Below are 14,654 nucleotides of genomic sequence, written 5' to 3'. Positions count from 1 at the left end.
GAGCTGAATAAGCATGTTAAATTAAAACAATTGAAAGTAAACCGAATTGATGATTTACTGTTGAAATTTCAAGGTGCTAAGTTTGTAAGTTCAATTGACCTCGTGTCATGGTATTCACAAATTCCTGTGTCTGAGGAATCTCGTGATTTTATTGCTTTCTCTTGGAACGGTCATATGTACAGATTTACTGTTATCCCATTTGGATACATCAATGGCTCTGTTGCTCTCATAGATGCATTACAAAAGGTGCTAGGTTATGCATTGTATAATAAACTCGTTTCATATATTGACGACTTAAGTATTCCAACCTTTTCTTTTGAAGAACAATTACACTTATTAGATCAGTTGTTTACTAAGCTGAGTGAAGCTAACATGACTATTAATCTTTCAAAATCTTCATTTTGTAAAACTAGTTTTAATTTTTTGGGTTTTGTCGTAACACCTGAAGGTATTTGTAAAGATCCTTCTTACGTAGAAGTTATTCGCCAACTACCTCGTCCAACCAATATAAAACAATTACAACGAGTTTTAGGCCTTTTTGAATGGTGTTCTAAATTTGTACACAAGTTTGCGGAATTAGCTGCTCCTTTATTTGAACTTATCCAGAAAGGGAAAAAATGGATTTGGACTCCAGAATGTGAACATAGTTTTCAGTCTCTCAAAGACAGTTTGGTTCAAGATGTACTACTCACTCATCCAAAACTTGATTCCGATTTTTCATTGATCACCGACAGTTCACAAGTGGCCGTGGCTGGCATACTTTTTCAAGAAATTAATGGTAAACGTAACATTATTGGATTCTGTAGTAAAACTTTAAACAAAGCGCAGCGTGCGTATACTACAACTGAACAAGAGGCGTTAGCAATAGTGATTTCTATTCGTAAATGGGGACATTTACTGTATGGTAAACATGTTAAAGTGTATACTGACCATAACTCTTTAGTGTATTTACATAAGATTAGAAATTGGAATTCTCGCTTAGCTCGTTGGAGTCTTGAACTACAAAGTTTTGATTTGGAAATTGTTCATATTCGTGGAATTGACAATAAAGCCAGTGATGCCTTGTCACGTACAGTTTTAGCTCCTAAAACTGAAACTCATACGGTGAATAACCTCGAAGTGCTACCGTCATTTTTCGGAAACATGACCATACGGGAACTAATCGAAAAACAACGTGAACATACAGAATATGATTCAATAATGAAATTTCTTCAAAATCCTAACGACCCATACTCTAAGGTGAAAAACCGAAATCTTGAAAATTTTTATAAACTTGACAATGGTGTACTTTTGAACAGAAATTTCAATTTCCCAAACTCTTGGAGAATTTGTATTCCACCTTCATTAGTTCGTATTGTTGTTGAACACATGCATTGTCAACGAGGTCACTTTGGAATTGAAAAAACATTTGGTTTTGTAAATGAAATTTGTTACTGGAAATCCATGAGAAAAGATATCAGTAATTTTATCAATGATTGTATTGTATGTAAAGAAACGAAAGTAGAAACATCACCTCCGGCTAGACCAATGGAAAGTATTACTGTTAATGGTCCTCGTGTGCTTATTTCTATCGATATTTTAGGACCATACGTTTCTTCTTCCTCAGGTTATAAATATGCATTGTCAATTTTAGACGTTTTCACTAGATATTACACTTTGTATCCTATGCGAAATGCTACCACCAAATGTGTATTACGTTGTTTAGAATCATTGTATTTTTTGCATTTAGGTATTCCTAGTGCTATTTTGGTTGATAATGGTAGCTGTTTCATTTCTCGAAAATTTAAAGAAAAAATGTCAGAATATGGAATCAAAATACATTACGTAACACCATATCACGCTTCTTCTAACCCGGTTGAACGAATCCATCGTGAGACTAATCGACTGTTTAAATTGTTTTGTAGTGAAGATCACACTGCTTGGGAAAAATTCATCCCTCAAATTGTAATTTTGTTAAATTATTCAATCTCAAGTAGCTTAGGTGTAAGCCCTGCCAGCTTGCATTTGAATGTAAAACCTTCTGAATCAGTATTCAAGCATTTTGGTATTGTGGTTACTGAAAAGGACGCAGATGAATATGTTTTGTGGGATAACAAGTTAGTTATGGCAGATCTGAAAAGAACTGAAATAATTCGTAAAAGAAATGTTAAGCATAACCTGAAACAAGAAAGTAAATATAAGGTAAAAGAAAATGATTTAGCTTTCTTGAAGCAAACGAATTTGAGTTCAGCCATAGACAAAAGAATTTCAAAATTTCTTTATTTGTACAAAGGTCCCCTGTTGTGTTCTAAAAAGGTCTCAGAAAAGGTTTTTGAGTTAACGGATCCACTCACTGGTAAATGTTTAGGATTACATTCAGTTGACAGATTAAAAGTTTGGAAACCTACTAAAGAAACAAAGAGCATTTGGCTTAATTTAGCTACTAAACACTGTGGAACCAAAAGTGATGAAATCCTAAAAGAACAGAGTAAAAGCTCAGAGTTGAATAGTTGTATCGAAGAAGTGACATATGATTCTATCAATGCTGTAAGGGTAAATCTTTCAAACCAATGTGATTCCAAAATTAACTCCAATAGAATCGCCAAGATCCTTGATGAAGTTTTAGAATTAGATTCATATTTAAAATATCTCACTGAATCATCATGGTGTAACGTACATAATTTAGAATTTGCATTGACAAATTTTATTAATCCTCTCGTTTTGTTTAATTAGCATTCTGGTAAGATCACAGTGATCAACTTAGAATGACTGACTCCTACTGATGTGGTGGGCTACCGCAGCCTTGTTTTCCAACTAAACACGCCTACGTGGTGAACCACTGAGTCACAAACGGGAGAATAAAAAAAAATTATTATAAAATCAATGTTCAAATGCAAATGTGAAACTAGTAAGATGAATACTTACATGATAATTGTTAGTAACTAGTGTTGCATTCACGTTGTATTAATCTTTTCGTTGAATACGAAAACATTTCAAGTAGTACTTGAAGACATTGAAGCAAAGGTCCCTCCACTATTATGGGTTACTCATATTATGTAATGCCCGGAGTAGGCAATTTTCTTATTAGTCCCCTCTGTATTATTTTTGAATTCTAACCCAACATTCTATCTTTTCACTTTGCTTCGGGGATGGAAATATATTCACTAATAAATGGGATAGGGTCTTGTCAATGTAATGCAGGCAGTATATTTTGATATACTTTGAGCGTGACGAGCTCACATGTGCCCAGTCTTTCATTTCATAGTAAATGAAATATTTTTAGTGTTATATTTACATATGTGCTTTTAACATGTAATTTTAATAAAGTATGAACCTATCGTGTGTATTATATCGCATGTTTTAGTTGTGTTGAATTATTTTGATAAATATTTTGTGTTGATATACCCAGAAACATACACTTTTGAATTTTATGAATAATATTGGTGTTTCAAATATAATAAATTTTTATGCATTTAGCCGTAAGGAATATTTTATCTTTATGAAAAACAATATCATGATATGTTGAATTACTTAGTGATATATGCTATTTTGAGTGATATTGTGTGTTCTATTTTAGAATTAAGAGGCATTATTGCAAAATATTAAATCAATTTTACCATTTTAAATTTATTGGTATATTGTTAGTTCGTGTTACTTATATTTTATTGTGTATTCTTAAATATGGCATTGAATACAATACCTTACCAAGTGTAATCTTTTATCAAGTATGATGTTTATTCATTGAATACATTATTGCAATGAATGTATTAATATGTTTGTGTAATCTGGTTTGAATTTTGAAAAACATTGTGAAGAACGATGTTGAATAGTATTTTCAACTACAAATAACTATCGATTTATATTCAAATATTGAAATTATGTTTGTGTTTACATTTCAAGGAATAATTGAAGTGAATGAAAAATGTAAACAAATAATAAAAATGAAAAGGACTCAAAAGACATTTACGAAATGGCCCTCGCGTTATCGTAAATGGCCCTCGCGTTCGTTATTCTTCGAATTTCGCGATTATGTGCGTCCGAGTGAACTTACGAACTGTTCTTCTTCAGTGTGAACGAACTTGAAATGTTATTAACCCTCTATGGACTAATGGAGTGCTGTGATTGCTGTTGTGTTGCAGTATGGTTATGAAGACTTGGATTCCAGGGTTCTTGCCCACTTCGGCGATACCTTCAGTGGACAGTCCGTTCGGCGCCATCTATAACAAGATGGATTGGCATGAATTTTTAAACCAACCCTCGTATTTCCCCAGCATCAATTCTTGGAAATGAAATGCGACTAATCAACAGTTGGGAAAGAATAATGCTCAGGAATTTGTTACCCAAAAGGTGCCTCATTTTTCCAGACAGTCTTACTTCCTCCCGTCAGTCCATATTTGGAGGAAAAATTTAGCTACCCTCGTGCTGTCCGCCCACGCAACAAGCCCTCATGACGATGACAGATTTTTACGTGACAATGTGAAAATTATCAATAATCATCAGTTCCACAACTTATTGGAACTATCAGTGTTGTAATGTGATTTCTATTAACTTATGAACCATTCATTATATATAATTAGCAATATAACAAAGCAAAAACTCAATGTTCTTTACGAACTATATTTTAGTTTTGTCAGTGTATTCTTGCGCTGGGACCTGGCAACGGTGCGCCGTGCGAAGAAGAGATGAGAGCGTCGACTTCTGAAAAACGACATGGACGGATTGAACTAGCTCTCATGCGGAATTAATAAATTGAATTGAATACTTTTCTAATAGTGCTGCACCAAGTTTGTATATTAATAGTGGTGATAGTGTGATATCAATAATGTCCTTTATCATATTATTGTAATGAACACCATCACAGTTAATATCAATGAAGAAACTCCCCTTTGATTCGTCGTGTATTCCAGAAATGAAACCATCGAGTTATCATCGTCAAGTGGCGATGTAACGAAATCCTCTTCATGAACGTGTATGGATGTTCGTCGTTACGTCTGCCGGAATCGTCGTACGCGGTCCGTGCCGTTCCGAAACCTTTGGGCCAATTTTTTTCTTTTTTTGAGTGAAATGTTATACTAATATAAAAATATTAGTATTGTTCTAAATTATATGTAGTGTAACCCACATAGTGCAAAATAATACAAAGTTATTTACAATTCTTGTTATCATTTCGAAAATGATGATAGTGCTAACCAAATGTGTTTAATAAGTCATATTTTCTTTTAGCGCTTCAATGTGTATAAGTTAAAGTGTATGCGGCATAAAGTGTTTATCAACTGGTAAGGTATTTCTAAGCAGTGGAGAACAAATATTACTTTCGTCTTCCACTTTCCATCTGGCGTAAATTTCAAATGGCCACCCCACCTTGTATTCCTTCACAGGTATTAACGGGTATACCTTGTAGCTGACGCAGCAGCGACGGTGGGTAAACGGCAAATGTCTCTAGTTAGTACTACGCTCGAATCTTAGGACCGTGGAGGAGTGAAGATACTTGTTTATTGTTAGTCTCTTACGTCAATTTACTAATTTGTGCATTTGAATGATGATGTAAAGGAGATTTGTGAGAGATCCAAGGTTCGAATCCCAACATTATTATTATTAGTCGGTATTCTCGAACTGGAACAAGCAAGTATCGAACCCCATTCCCCTTATAACCTTATTTATTATTATAGTATATTTCATAATGATTTGTGTATATTTAAAGGTTGGTAAACGCTAATCATTACGTTCGTACAACCTCTTTATCATTTTATATCTTTTGTACCATAAATTATGTAACATTGAAACACTATTTAAACTAGTATTGTCCACAAGACTTGAGAGATATAGTCTCTCGTCTTAAACACGAGACTAAAATTTTCCTGTATCTCATTTTGTCTCATATTTGAAACTGTATTTCTCATCTCGTTTTTCTGTCCAACACTACCTGACTTAATCCTCTAAGAAACATCCTGGCGACGACCATGATGACGAACGAGAAATTTCAGTTTCGTCCGGTAGATGTCAACCACTTGAAGATATTTACTGTCATCTAACGACGAGATATATAACTTCTACTATATTCATAGTAAATAGAATTTAAAGAGTTGCTTTGTTTAAGAAGTTATCGTGTCTAGTAACGGATTAATATAAGTCACCGTTAAACGTACAGATATCAACAGATTTACTCACGAGGAAAGAGTGTAATGTCATCAGAGATAATGGCACCAAATTTGGTATAGAAGTAGGTAATGAGAATAGAAAATAACGAGTGGAAGCATTCGTTTCCCAGGCGTTCGGAATCAAAAATAATGGGCCCTGCAGTTCTGGAGAAGTATGGCCTGTCAATCAGATATTGATGGTACGGAGCCTTTTCTTGCTGTTGAGGCCAATTCAGAACTTAAATAATATAGACTGAAAACAGAAAAGATAAAATGAACAGAAAGTACGCCAATGTCCGCCCTCCGTCCCACCAGCCGAATGCCGGGATACTAAATCTATCAACTGCCATTGCCATTACCCACCTTATCTCTTGTCCATTGGGGATGCATTAGTAGTTAGCTTAATGAAAAGATATTAAGAAAATAAAGAAAATATACACGCAAAGAAAGAAAGGTTACTAATAACCAGAAAAAGTTGGACAGTAACCAAGTTAGTTTGTCTATATATGGACAACGAAGTTGTGTGTGCCAGCAACCAAGCGAAAAAGTTAAGAGAGAAGGTGATCGCAAGAATGCGTTAAAGGTTAATATTGGTAGATTAGAGTGTAATAACTCCCAGGGGTACGCTAACCGATCACGTAGTTACCACTACCAATCATAATCTGTAACCGGTAACGAAGTTAGCATGTTAGAACAACCGACTGGGCTGTTAATGAAACAGGATGCATCAACTTTCTAACCACGTATTTTGATTAATATAACATATCTTTAATCAATCACCATAATTTGCATTATTTTTTCAATCACATCTCTAATGAGGTGATAACATCGAAAAATATAATATTAAAATACTAAAATACCTAAGCTTGTGGTTCAGTAGTACATACGTGATTATTATTTTTTTGGTCGTCATCTCGTTTAAAAGTTAACGCCCTTTCTTTGGGTTAGAGGAGTGGATTATCACGAGAGGATGGTTTATTTGTTGAGGAGTTTGGGTAGGTTTGTTTAATCATTTTTTAATTTTTTATTTTATTTTACTTTTTATTATTTTATTTTAATAATATGAGCAAGGATTTGGAAGGTTTTTTGGCCAGGGCCTATGTTTGGTACCATTCCGGCATTTGCCTGGTGTTACTAAGGGAAACCCTCGAAACCCTTAGTCAGAATGGCCGGCCAGAGTAGAGATGTGCCTGCTCGACTCTTGGTATAGGAATGTTTAGGTGTTCAGTATCCTGATATAGGTTCATGCATAAGACGGGTAGATGTCGGATGATAGTTGTTGAGGTCTATAGATGTTTAGAATTTCAGGGTCTATGGTAGCTGGATCTTGGGAAAGATGGCGTAAAGTCATGTAATGTTGGAGAGGTGAATCCTGATGGAGTGGCGGCGTCTCGTAGTTTGCATCATATTGGATGATGTCTAGGATCGTGGGATGGGTGGTTTCGGTTCTATTCTTGATGTATTTTTGGCGAAGGGTTTCAAGGTGTAACAAGATGGGAGGGAAATCTATAAAGCTTTCTCGTTGGGCTGGGAACGCTTGTTCGGTATGCGAGGCGGAGTGCGTGCCTTTCTAGGATGGCTAGTTTCTGGTAGAACTTGTGGTTAGCTGAGGTCCATGCAGTATGAACATAGGTGAGAACAGGTCTTAAGAAGGCTTTGTAGGTGTTGGTGGTTACATGTACATTGAGTCCCCAGGTTGTGGCACATAATCGCTTTAAAAAGTTAAGTCGGTTTCGGGCTTTGAGGTAATGGTTTGCAGGTGTGGATTCCAGGTTAGCTTTGAGTCGTAGGTGATCCCAAGATAGGTGAGTGTGTTCGTTGGAGGGATATCTAGGAGTCGGGGATTTCTCCGGATCTTGCTACGCGTCTTAGGGGGTAGGAATACTAAGGCTTGGGTTTTGGTAGGATTTATCTTTAGGCGCCAAGTAAAGCGCCACCGAACAAAGGTGTCGATGCTGGTATGTAGTGTTTTGCTTATTTGCTGAATGGAGTTGGCTGTTGCGAGAAAGGCTGTGTCGTCTGTGAACTGGAAAAGGTTTAGGTTATTCGGGAATTCCGGGAGATCGGCAGCATAGAGTACGTAAAGGACAGGTGATAGTGCAGAGCCTTACGAGACTCCAAAAGAGAGGAAAATACGATGTAAGAACGCTTCATTGATGGTAACACATGCTATTCTGTCGGTTAGGAAGGAATGTATGAGCCGAATTTAGTTGTGCAGTAGGAAGAAATTGTGGAGTTCGTGAATCAGTCCAGCGTGCCAGACTTGTGGAACGCTTTTTCGAGGTGGAATTTTACAAGGCATGGGGGTTTTGATTGGTTAAACTTGTGTTGTAAATTGTTGTGCTAAGACGAAGGAGCTGATCTAGGATGCTGTTGTTGGGTCGGAAGCCTGCTTGCTCTCGTGGCAAGAGATTGTGTATGGATAGATGGGTATGTAAGCTTCGGACCAGAATGCACTCAAGTATTTTGCTGGAAGTAGATGTGAGTTGGATGGGTCGATAGGAATGGGGCTTTTGAGGAGGTTTTTTTGGTTTCAGGAATTTTAGAACTTTGGAGACTTTCCACTCGGTTGGAAAGTATCCAGTTCTGAGCATAAATTTATGTTTTGCACAGAGAAGAGAGTATATGGAAGGGGGTGATTCTTTGGAGGATATGGAGTCGAATCCTGGTGCGGTATTTTTCTTTCGGGTAATGATCTTATGGATTTCATTTGGTAATATAGGAGCTGTGAGAGGATCTTGTTCATTGGCGGTATGATAATTGCTCGGGGTTAGAGTAGGTGAGTGTGGATCGGATCTTTGGTTGATGGTTCGGGATAGATTGCGAGGTAAGATGCGTCCAGGAAGGGGTGTAAATATATCTTGCAAGTGATCTGCGAATATGTTAGCTTTCTCGCTGTCTGTGGTTGGAGCCTGGTTATTAACAATGATAGGATATGGTGAATGGTTATTTTTGCCTGTAAGTTGGTTGAAGCGCTTCCAGTATTTAGTGGGGTGAGCTTCTGTGGAGAGTTTGTTGCATGTGAGTATCTATTGTCTGAGTTTGTAGGCTACTATGTAATTGTGGACTATTCGTAGGTATTGTCTTGGAGGCGAAGGGCTTCAAGGTTTCGGGTCAATAGGTATTCTCTGTAGGCACGGCGAGAGGTTGCGACTAGCGGTAGGTAATTTGGGGGTAGTTTTGGTTTATGAGGAGTGATATTTTGAATTGGAATTTGTTGATCTGCTGCTGTTTGAAATATATCTCTGATAAATTGGACGGTTTCTGACAGTTCTTTGAATTTGTAGGAGGTTATATTTGCAATGGAATGATCTATTAGTTGTCGGTATGAATTCCAGTCAGCATGGTGGTACGCGTATATTTTTCTCTTCGTTGGAGTCATCAGGGGAAGGTGGTTAGGAAATTCTAGGGTAACTTTTATAGGAACGCGTTCGCTGCCAATTGAGTCCAGGACCTCGAAGGTTGTATTTTGAGAAAGCGTTGAGAAGGTTATAACTATGTCTGGAGATGTATTGCTAATTGGTCTGGTGCGTCTTGGTAGTACATGGAGTTCTTCATTTGTTTGTTGGTCTATAAATTTAAGGAAGTCCTATTTATCGGCTTGGGTTCTCTTGTGAAAGTTAATATCTGCCATAATTATATAATGTCTATTGTTCCTATCAACGTGTGTGAAGGAATCAGTGTGAATGTGGTTTCCAGGGCGGATGTAAATTGTTTCTTTTGCGATAATACGGTGTTTTAAATATAATATTTCGATGATGTATTCTGGTAGAGATAGTTGGGGAGAAAGTATGATTTGTCGGTGTGGTATGTAGTTTTTAATGCCTATGTTTGTTCCGTCATGGATTCTGTTTCTGTGAGGTCCATCATGCCTATTTATGTTGTATTTTGGTATATAGTAAGATATCTGGGGAGCCAAGTAGGTTTCATTTAGGGCGAAGGCAGTTATGTTGTGTTCCTGCAGTAGCTGGGTATACATGATTTGGTGAGTAGGTAGAGATCGGACATTGAGGAATAGAAAGTTGTATGTTGAGAGAGCTGAGGTCTTGTCATTATTTAGATTGTCTCGGTAGAATGGATTTCAAAGTGTACATTCGGGCCGCTGTAGGTGGCATGCAGCTGGAGGTTGTACATATTTTTGGCGAAAAGGATGATTTGGGTCAGAATGCGGTCCCTGTGGAAAGGATTTATGTTTTGAAGTGCAACAGTCATGAAGCGGAGGAGATCTTCGACTGTCACTGGGTGTTTAAGAGAGTTATTAGGAGGAGTGGGAGTGTCTATAGGTCGGAGTGGTACCGCTAATTTGGGTTTGGCTGGATCGGGAGCAGGTTTACCTTCACAGTGATAACTGAAGGTGGGGTGTTTTTCTCCACAGGTATTACATTCTGGTGGATCTTTGAGGTTGGGACAGTTTTTTGTTAGATGATCTTGCTCGCAATTGTCACATTTGGTATGATTGATGCAGGATGAGATGGTGTGGTCGTTGTAAATCTGGCAGTTTTCGCATCGTACGGGTGGAGGAGCTGGAGTTTTGGAAGGTTCGACTTTATGTCGGCGTCTATAGATATAGGCGCCGTTGACAAGGAGATGATCAATGACATCTTGTTGGTTTGTGAGGATACGGACTAGATAGGTAGGTAGGTAGGTCGGTCGGTCGGTCCTCGGTCGTTTTTGATGCGAAGACATTTCTAGACTTCGGGTCCTCTTTGACGAAGCTCGTCATGAATTTCGTCATCGGAGATGTTAGGATACCCTCGTATATGAAGTATGTGACAATTAACAGTGATAATTTGTATGGTTGTTACTCTTTCCTATAAGCAAAGCTGTAAAAGTTTTTCGGTATTTGTACCGTAAAGCAACGTACAACGTATTATGTTTCCTGTAATCATCACGAAATTATTGTTACGAATGTATAAATTGTTTGACGACAGTTGCACGGTTAGTAGTGCTACTATCTAGTGTGATTATTTGCACTAGAATGATGTTTCTCAGAATTATTTTTATTTAAATGTCAGAAAATGCATAAACCTTCGTAAATAAACTTTCTTTCACATTTCTCTATTAATTCATGTAGAATACATATTTTAATAACTGTTTTCCTATTCCTGCGGATGTATTCACAATTGTGAAAACTTTTCGTTCTTAAAATTGCAAATGGCAACGTTGCTGTTTGTGCTTCTAGTAATGCAGTGTTACCAGTAAACAAGTTCTGGAGGGTTAAATTTTCCTTGTGTGAAAATCGATTGATAACAAAAGAGTGTTTTAAATTACATTAACCTTCTTGAATTTGTTATCTTCTTCTAACCTACTTTATAGGTTAATAACAACCAAACACTGGATCGTTTCAAAGCATTTTTCAGTAATCTTTTTCGATTGATTACCGGTGACCACGTAGAATTAACCTTTTGTCTCAGAAGGGTTGTTGCAAATTGTTAAATGCTTCTGGCAGCCAAATTGTCCATTAGCCTCCACTAGGTTACTGCTTATTTTTCTCAGTGTATAAAAAAAATAAGTTGATGTCGAAGACGAAGCTAGAAAGCGACTTGTACTTTCTGAACTTTTTAATGGAACGTTGAGGCTTATTCAATCGTCAACGTGCTAATTGATTTGTGGTAAGGAGCCATAAAGAGATCTGGAAAAGCAGACTTGTGCACAGTTTGTGATATCACATTTTCTAAGCGTGCTGCGTGACTATTGCACTATAAACAGAACAGTGCAGAAAATAGTATTGATGTTTAAGTGGATTGGTCCTGAACATGTGACACCGGGTTACATCAACGGCTGTAGGACTTAAAGACGGGAATGTAGAGTTTTGGGACGTCAACGACCGTGAGTCAATCGTACATTGTACGCGTGTGGGAACAGTATGAGCAGTTTTAAGTGTAAGTGATATCAAGTGAAATTAGAGTAGTTAAGACAGACTAAATTTTCCGAACAATTAGAAGAAATTACTGAAATGATGAGTTTTAGAATGTATATTGAATAACATTAAGAAAATAATTTGTCAAAATAACAATAATTCCGAGCTTTGAAACTAACTTGGCAGCATAAATGGCCGATTTTATATTTCAAAAATTGAAGAAAGAAAAAAGAACGTGATTGGAAAGTGAAATGACCCTTCTAGTTGTCACCAACTTGAACTTCAATTTGATAATTTAGTGAATAACCTGATTTTATTTTTTACTACATATGTTTCATTATTTGTTATTTCATATCGGACTTCCAAAGAGAAAATCTATTTGAGTTTGTTGACCGTGTATATAGCGACAACTCCCAGTCACGACTTCATTTTATTAAATGAAATGGTCTTGGACCAACAACCCAGTCTTCAATTTTATTAAAAGTAAGAAAGACTGAGAAAGAGATAGATGAAGTCAATAAGAAGTTAGGAAGGAAAGGAGAAGAAAGTAGAATAGAAGAAAGAAAGAGGAAACTAGAAATGAAGAAATACTGGATAATTACGGAAATATAGTGAGAAAGCTTAAATAAATATTAAAAGGTGATTTATATCCGATTTTTATTATTCGAGAATCAATTCTGAATTGTTCCTGATGAGACACATGTTCCCTCATACTTCTCCGACTTGAATCCAGGTAACTGCACAAGATGGAGTTACCCTGACCCAGTCCAGATGATGAGAAGTATTAATTTAATCATTTGTCTGTTATTTCTGAACATTATACAACTTTCATCCAGTAACTGATTTTCCATATTGGAGATCGAACACACATTTGAGTTAGCCAAGGAAAGAAAAAATTCAAAGTGAGTACACATATTTTCCACCAATCGGACTTACTGAAATTCTTGAAAAAACTTTCGTTATCACAGCTTATTCTGTTGTTTCGTCTTACCTTTCAGAGACGATTTGAATTAATTTAGAATTAGTTATCCTTCATGACCTCGGCCATGAACCAATACACATATGTTATAGTCGTACTCATATAAGAAAGGTTATTATTCCAAACCATCATTAGAGATTACCACTTAAAGCTAAAGTTGTCACTCATTCATGCATACACACAGATATAAAGGAGAATGTATTGACACAGGTGAGTAAGTTAATATTTGCTTGGAAGGAAAATATCACCTATCTACAGTTTGGTAACATTTACACTGCACCTGTTAAGAATAAGCACAAAGAAGATATTAATTACATGCGAATAAGTGTACATATAGTTATATCATTATACATGAATTGTTAAATTATGCCGATATAGATTTAATGTTAAAAGGGGATGACAGAAGAAAAAATTAAATATAGATTAAAAAATTAGTCACACCGAATTGTTCTCGTATGAGTTTAAAAAAATTTCAAGCGAGGCTTTTTTCGTCGTTTCAGATAACATTTTGTTTTGCGTTTCCATAAGGTATCCTTTTGGCGTCCATGCACGTAATTCGACTTTATTTGCATACACACATGAAATAATATCTATGCATTTGTAAATAACACATATTCAGTTTATAGAATTACTTGTTTATGCATTTTCCCATTCATAAATTAAGAAAGCAAAACTTTCTGTCATTGACTTCAATGTAACTAAATCACTTATTTCATCACTTCGTTTGTTATTTAGTTAGCACCACATTTCTCAAGTTATCGTCGTATTATATTAGATTGCTTACATACATTTGTAGGTATATTAGTACAATTGAAAGAAACTAAAATTTTCGTAACTTCGTAGAGGGTTTTTCGTTACAACTGTCGAAGGATAATTAGTAGGATATTAAGGATACTGCTATTCACTCTCGCACCCATACCACGATCACTAAGAAGGAAACACTATTTGGATTCGAAGATTTGTATATGACAGGGTAATGGACATACAGCTATATGGGAAGATTTCAGGTTAATGGACTTAAGGATAAACTTGATGGTAGCTTAGGGTTACGATAACCTGCTTTGTTCACATGCAACATGTAATTAGTACGACTATATGAGATGCATATACAAATTAATCACATTACAAAGTTAAGGATGGTGTTTAAACATAGGACGGTATATTCCAAAGTTACTCTTTTAAAATTTGTCGAATTTTATGAAAGTATGGCAACCAACGCGACCGTTCGTGGCAGGTAACAAGACCCTTCATTTACATTTATCAAAGTACATTCTAGAACATTCTACGTTTTTTCTTCAATACCACATTTGGATTCTTTACACCTTTATAATTCAATATACATATATTTAATCATTATTTTACCATTTCAAATTAATTACCCCGCTCAATAAAATTTTTAGGTTGCAACACTACATCATATACAATAGAATAAATTCCACTATACGATTAACGAACAACCGCGAAATATTGTAGACGCTTACATCCCTGACGATTTCGAAACTAATGAACATTCAATATTTGGGGCAGATACGTAAACTGAGCTACGATACAAAAAAATATTTGACAATTTGCCATCCAGATGATAAAATCTCAAATTTAAGGTACGCTTATGGGCCTAAACATCTACACGAAAATTCATCTCGTATACCGGTATAGAGACAAGAATGGAGACGATGAATAATACAACGGTACACTTCGA

The sequence above is a fragment of the Thermobia domestica genome, chromosome 3 (assembly GCF_964235325.1).
Source record: "Thermobia domestica chromosome 3, izTheDome1.hap1.1, whole genome shotgun sequence".
NCBI classification, from domain to species: Eukaryota; Metazoa; Arthropoda; class Insecta; order Zygentoma; family Lepismatidae; genus Thermobia; species Thermobia domestica.
Note: the sequence above shows the minus strand (reverse complement) of the source record.